At 44.5% G+C, this 6,638-nt stretch overlaps 1 protein-coding gene across 1 annotated transcript in view; it reads right to left on the bottom strand.

Annotated features, from left to right (window-relative positions):
• The window catches only part of Lrp11 (low density lipoprotein receptor-related protein 11), a 44,596-nt gene that overhangs the window by 21,976 nt on the left and 15,982 nt on the right, over nucleotides 1-6,638 (bottom strand). The gene's annotated exons all lie outside the window — the stretch shown is intronic.

The following is a 6,638-nucleotide window of genomic DNA, read 5'->3' as shown; positions in this document are numbered from 1 at the left end:
GCTTCAGTTTAAAAGATCCGTTCCTTATGAGGCTAGACCCCTCCAGTGAACAGAGTGGGGGTTACCCCACGGAAAAGGTTTTACTTAAAAACAGCTGTGAAGTCAGGACTGTATGGAAAAGAACAGATTGAATTGAGTCCTTTGATTTTTTTTTCCCCCAGAAGCAGAATTACAAATACAGGGACACTCTGTGGAGGACTTAACTGTTTCCAAGTGTCTGTGATGAATAGAGATATGTTCTGTTCTCTTCGGAGTTCCACATTGTTGTTAGCTAGTCAGTTGGAGATGGAATCTCACAGACTTTTCTGCCCAGGCTGGCTTTGATCTAGATTACAGGTGTGAGCTACCAGCACCTGGCTAAGTCATATACTTTGCATCTGAAGACACATCTGGGTGTTTCTGAACAATTCAAGATGATACTATGGCTTTAAAAAAGGTTGACTACATTGCAAGTTAGTCTCACAGGAAGGAAAAACACTTGGCTAGTAGTATTTGAAATGGACAAGATTGGTGTGGAAAAGCCAACCAGATTTGTTCTCCTCTCAGGCCTATGTATCTGAGGCTTGTGATGAGGACTGGGTCAGAACACTGTTAGAGTTGATGTGTCAGAGGCCTGGCACCATCTGGGTTAGCTGTGTAGCTGAAAAGAACAGAGGTAATTGTTGGTCATTGTTGGGACTGTGTTTTGGTGTAACATTTCCATCTCTATACCTCATTTGCTCAAAGCAAGACTGACAACAGGGCAAACACAAAATTCTGTAACATGTCTAGCATCTGGAACAAATTGTGATACTAGATGTGGGAGACAGAAGTGGGTTCCACTTATATGGACTTGCTGGATGCAGCCCACATGCCTCTCTCCTGGGTTGACTCTGCTCACTGCCAGTGCCTTATGTTCTTTGTTGCTGACATCTCCAGCTTCCTGGGTTCTGCAGTGATGCTTAGGTTTCCTCTCAAAGCTTCATGCATTGCCCTTTTAGGGGCTGAATGTAGGAACTCTGATCCCAGCCACATGTTGTCTTGCTTCCTTGACCTTTCTTTGATATCTTAGCAGAAGCCTCTGTGACCCCATAATTCTCTTGCATTCTAAATGCCTGCAAAACCTGCATCATGTGGACGTTTCAAGGTCAGATCCTAGCTGGGGCTAAAGTCAGGCTCCTGTGGCCTACTGTAGCAGTGGTCTCTGAGTGCCTTTGTAGACAAAGTCAGGGGAATATTCACTGGGTGGGCTGTCCTGCAGGGGCCCTGAAACTCTCTTCCCAAATTAGCCTTTAAAAATGGGTTAATTTTTGTTGTTGTTCATTGTGGAGCTTGAATTCTGGGCCTGGGCACTGTCCCTCAGCTTTTCAGCTCAAGTTGAGTGCTCTACCACTTGAGCCACAGTGCTATTTCTGGTTTTCTGGTGGTTAATTGGAGATGAAAGTCTCATGGACTTTACTGCCCAGGTTGGCTTTGAACTGCCATCCTCAGATCTCAGCCTCTTGAGTAGCTAGGTATTATCGGCGTGAGCCACTGGCACCTGGCTTGGGTTGAAAATTTTATACTTTGGTACTGTTATGTGTATGGTCTGGCCAATTCCTGGGAAGTCCTTCTAGCATCTTTCCCAGTGCAAAGTGATGTATTCTATTTTATTTTATTTTTGTGCACGTCCTGGGGCTTGACCTCAGGGCCTGGAGGTTGTATATGGGTTTTACTTAGGGACTCTCTACATATTCATATGGGAAAGTATTTCGGAGACATATTCCTGAGCATGCTCAGTGAAAGTGTACAATCATGAGCATGCTCAGTTTAAGGCCATAGTTAATTCAACAAGAAAAGGTGGCAGACATGTTGTTGGGTATGTTCAACTCAAATACATGAAGCATATGCTCAGAGGATAAATGGTGGGCAGGAGAGCCTTGGGGCTCACTTTTCTCAGTGAGTTTGAATGGGAGCAAAGGTCCATTCATGTAGGAGTCTTCCCTCCCTGCTACCTCACCCCAGTCCTAAGTGTCTGACTCACTTAACATCCAATAGCAGGTCTTCAGAGCACACATCAACTCTGCTTCCAAGCAATCCCAGAGTCCCAACTCCAGGGGGCCCAATATGACAGGTTTGGGCCCTTGCTTTGATATACCAAATAAAGAAATGTGTAGTAGTAAAGGGAAGAGAAAGATTATTATGTGGCCCTTGCATTCTGTAGGAAAAGACATGTTAAGCATGGCAGCCATATCAGGGTACAAATGTGAGCTTCTGGGCAGGGATGGAAATGTATATCTCACTAAGCAGCCCCAGTCAAAGTGTAGTTGATAGGTTGGGCCAGTTGAGGTCAGGTGAGGCCTTGTCAGGTAAGTTGTTGGTGGAGATTGTAGTTGAGATTCTAGTGACCTTCCTGCCTCCATTTGGTATCTGCCCTTCATCTAAGCCATTCTGCCCTGCAGTAACCTCATGGGCACCTTGGATTTCAGGATGGACAGATCTGATAAACATCTTGTCACTAGAATCTAAGCTACAAACTCACCCCCAACAACTTTCTTGTGACAAGGCCCCACCTGACCAATCCTAATAAGGAACTGGCCCAACCAATCAACGTTATTCCTGCCTCTATTTCATTTCTTGGACTTCTTGCATTTCTGCTTGTATGTTTTCTTTCTCTGCTTCTATTGTGTTTTTCCCCCCTTCAGTCATGGGGCTTAAACTTAGGGCCTGGGCACTGTCCCTGAGCTTTTTTGCTCAAGGCTGGGGCTCTACCACTTGGAGTTACAGCTCCACCTCCAGTTTTCTGGTGGTTGCTAGGAGATGAGAGTCTCAGGGACTTTCCTGCCCAGGCTGGCTTTGAACTACGATCCTCAAATCTCAACCTCTTGAGTAGCTAGGATGACAGGCATGAACCTCCAGTGCCTGGTCTGTGTTTTTTGTTTTTCTTAGAATCTTCTTTGTAATTTTTATGCCCCTATATCTTTATCTTTTATCTCACCCCTATTTCTCCATTCTTGGCACCTCTCCTTTTTTTCAGTTCTTACCTCTTTCCTTAACATCTTTTGATCATGCTTCTACCTCTCTTGTTTTTTGTTTTGATTTTTTTCCTCTATCTCCTTTCCTACCTCAACTTTGACTGAGGCTTGTATGCCTTGCCCTATTCCTGCTACGTCTGCAAAATAACCTAATAGCATCACGAGGGGATCTTTGCCTCCTTTCCTTCCCTCCCTCCCTCTTTTCCTCTTCCACTCTAGTACCTGGTGTTCCTTCTGCTTAATTCTGTCAAAACAAAAAGCCCCATGGCCTTTTGAAAGATGACTTCGACTTCTTGATCCTCATGGTAACCTCTGTGGATTCAGTGATCTCCTTGGAAATCTTGAACATTTCCTACATCGAATTTTAGTCAATTGAGCAATGCTCTTCTGAACCAGAACTGGAACTCTTTAAAAAACTTTTTCTGTGTTATTACAAAAGTGATAGACAGAGGGGTTACAATTATGGAAGTCAGATAAAGAATACATGTCCTTTGGATGTCACCCCTTCCCATGCATTCTCCCAGTTTTGCCCTTCCATCCCCACCTACAAGAAATTCATTTACTACATAGTGTCCAGTGAGTACCAATGGAGCATTTAGAACTGGAACTGTTTTTCACCACTTCAGTTTGTGAACTGTCCACCACCTTGTGGTAGGTTTGAGCTTGTACAGCTGGGCTTTAAAGGAAGATGACTTTAGAGCTGCATGCTGGCAGCTCACACCTATAATCCTAACTACTCAGGAAGCTGAGATCTGAGCATTGCAGTTCAAAGCCAGCATGTGCAAGAAAGTCTGTGAGACACTGATCTCCAATTAATCACAGAAAAAGGCTAGAAGTGGAGCTGTGGTTCAAGTGGTAGAGGGCTAGTCTTGAGCAAAGGGAGCTCTGGGAACATGCCCAGGCCCAGAGTTCAAGCCCCAGGACCAGAAAAAAAAAAAAAAAGAAAAAGAAAAGAAAGAAAAAAGGAAGTAAGGTCATATGAGGATGTTGGTTCGGGCGGGATGGAGGTTCGTGTCTTCTTCTTCCCCATGATGTCAGCGCCTTGCCCTGCTTGCCATGGACTGTGTGTGAGCACTGCTTCTCCTGGGCCGGCCTTGGCTGCCTGGCACTGCTGCTGCAAGGTGCCTGTCAGCTCCGCATCTCCCAAGCTTTCTCTCTCCCACTTTACTTCAGTTTTACGCTCAAGTAATAAGTCAGTAAGTGTTTAAATTTTAATTTTTTATTATTACCACAAATATAATGTACAAAGGGCTACATTTACATAAGATGGGCATACAGTATATTACTCTTTGGCCCATGCTCTCTCTCAGTTTTTCCCTGCCATCCCCACTCACAAGTTGTATGGTTCATTTTCAACACAGTGTCTAGTAAGTACCACTGCTGCATTTCTTCATTGGAGTTAGTAGTTTTTAGCAAAGGCAGTTTCTAAGTATTCATGATAGAGTCTCATTGTCTTCATTTTTCCTCTAAAATAAATACTGTAACTCACCAAGCAAGGTAAGCACAATTAGAGAAACTGCGCTATACTTATGAATAGGTCGGGGGGGGGGAAGCTGAAGACAGAAGAAAATAGGAGGATTCCCTGTATTCATAAATTGAGAGAATTAAAATATTAAAATGGTCATATTACCAAAACAATCCACATAGTCAAAGCAACCCTTATCAAAATACAAAAGACGCTCTCTTTTCTTATTGTGAAAATACTGTACAGAGGGGTGACAATTACATGAGCAAGGTAATGAGTACATTTCTTATCAAGCATTGTTGCCTCCTTTGTTTCCCCTTCCCATCCCTTCCCATCTCCCCCCATACCATGAAACACACTCTTTACATAATTAAACAAAGCTTAACATTCATTTGTAAGTATAAAAGACTCTCAATAGCAAATAATCATGATCAACAAGAGCAAAGTAGACCTAGACACTGGTAGCTAAAGCCTATATTCCTAGCTACTCACATGGCTGAGATCTGAGGATCCAGACTTGAGGCCAGTCTGGACAGAAAATATTCGAGACTCTTCACTCTAATTAACCACCAAAAAAGCCAGAAGCAGACCTCTGGCTCATTCACCCAACACAGAATCTGTTGTGCTTATTGAGATTTCTTGTTCAAAGCTAGTAGGAGCCTAACTATAAAATTCTATCACTTAGCAACAAGAGAAAATGGCCTAAGGTGTTAAGAATATACTGAATAAAAATAACAAAGACTGGAATGAAAATCCTGAGATGTTGAGGTTACAGTATTTCCTTGGATCCTTGAATCTCAGAAGACAATAAGTAGCACCCAAGCAATGGAGGAAAGGGGTGTGGCTACCATGGTGGTCAGGAGAGTTAAAGCACCAGGCAGAAGAGTCTGCCTTACAGTGACCCAGGGCTTGGGCTAATGGTGATCCTCAAATGAGAAAAGATGGAAGGTCTACTAAATTCTCATATTGATCTCGAGGAGCAGAAGAGCTGGGCTGAGTGTGAGTTTGGCTGGAGGCTCCTAGATTTGCCGTTGAACTTCCTTGTGCTTGAGAACTGAGTTTCAGGCGGTGCTTTGGCAAGTGCTGGACATGGAGAATTACCTCACTCACAGCACCACGGGCTCATCAGCTTCTTGGGAGCATCTTCAACTTTTTTCTTTTTTAACTTGTTCAAGACCTTGAATTCTGGGTCAGAGAGCTGTCCCTAAGCGCCTTTTTTCTTTCTTTTCTTTTTTTTTTTTTGTTGGCTGTGGGGCTTGAACTCTGGCCCTGAGTGCTGTCCCTCAATACTGCAGCTCAAGACGAGAGCTCTACCACTTGAGATACAGCTCCACTTCTGTTTTTCTGGTGCTTTACTAGAGATAAGAGTCTCTCAGGGTTTTCCAGCCCCAGCTGGCTTTGAACCGTGATCCTCAGAGCTCAGCCTCCTGAGTAGGTAGGATGACAGTTGTGAGCCACCAGCACCCAGCCCTAATCTCCTATGGCCCAAGGCGAGCACTCTCCTACCTGAGCTACAATGCCATGTCTTTCTTTGCTGATTAATTGGAGGTAAGAGATTCATGGATTTTCCTGCTCCCACTGGCTTTGAACCTAACTCCTCAGATGTCATCTCAGGCCTTTTATTCCATTCTGTGTTATTTTGGCGTTTGACATTCTTCATCTTTTTTTGGGGGGGTCCGGTCGTGGGGCCTGTACTCTGGGCCTGGGCGCTGTGCCTCAGCTCTTCAGCTCAAGGCTAGTGTTCTACCAATTGAGCCACAGCGCCACTTCCGGCTTTTTTCTTTTTGCTTATGTGGTGCTGAGAAAACCCAGGGCCTCCTGCATGCAAGGCAAGCGCTCTACCACTGAGCCAACTTCCCAGCCCTCTTCATCCTTTATAAGCAAAGAAAGAAAGAAACACATAACTGCAAGTTCCTGAGGAAACCTTGGGTCAGTGCTTCTGAGGGACCTTTCTCAGTCACCCCATCTCAGAGCTCCCCTCACTAAGTGTCATGTGTCTCCCTCACACATCACCTCCGCTCCTTACAGCCATTTCCCATAACCCACATTCAGCTGCAGGGCTTCTTATAGATTATGGTGCTCAGGCCTAAAGCTGTAATGCCTGACTTGCTCCCTGATCTACACTCTGCTACAAGGGGTGGCCAGACCATAGACAAGGGTCTGGTTCCTGGTTGCCCTGG

Source organism: Dipodomys ordii, unplaced genomic scaffold (genome assembly GCF_000151885.1).
Source record: "Dipodomys ordii isolate 6190 unplaced genomic scaffold, Dord_2.0 Scaffold98, whole genome shotgun sequence".
Taxonomy (NCBI): Eukaryota; Metazoa; Chordata; class Mammalia; order Rodentia; family Heteromyidae; genus Dipodomys; species Dipodomys ordii.
This window is presented reverse-complemented; position numbering and strand designations above follow the sequence as displayed.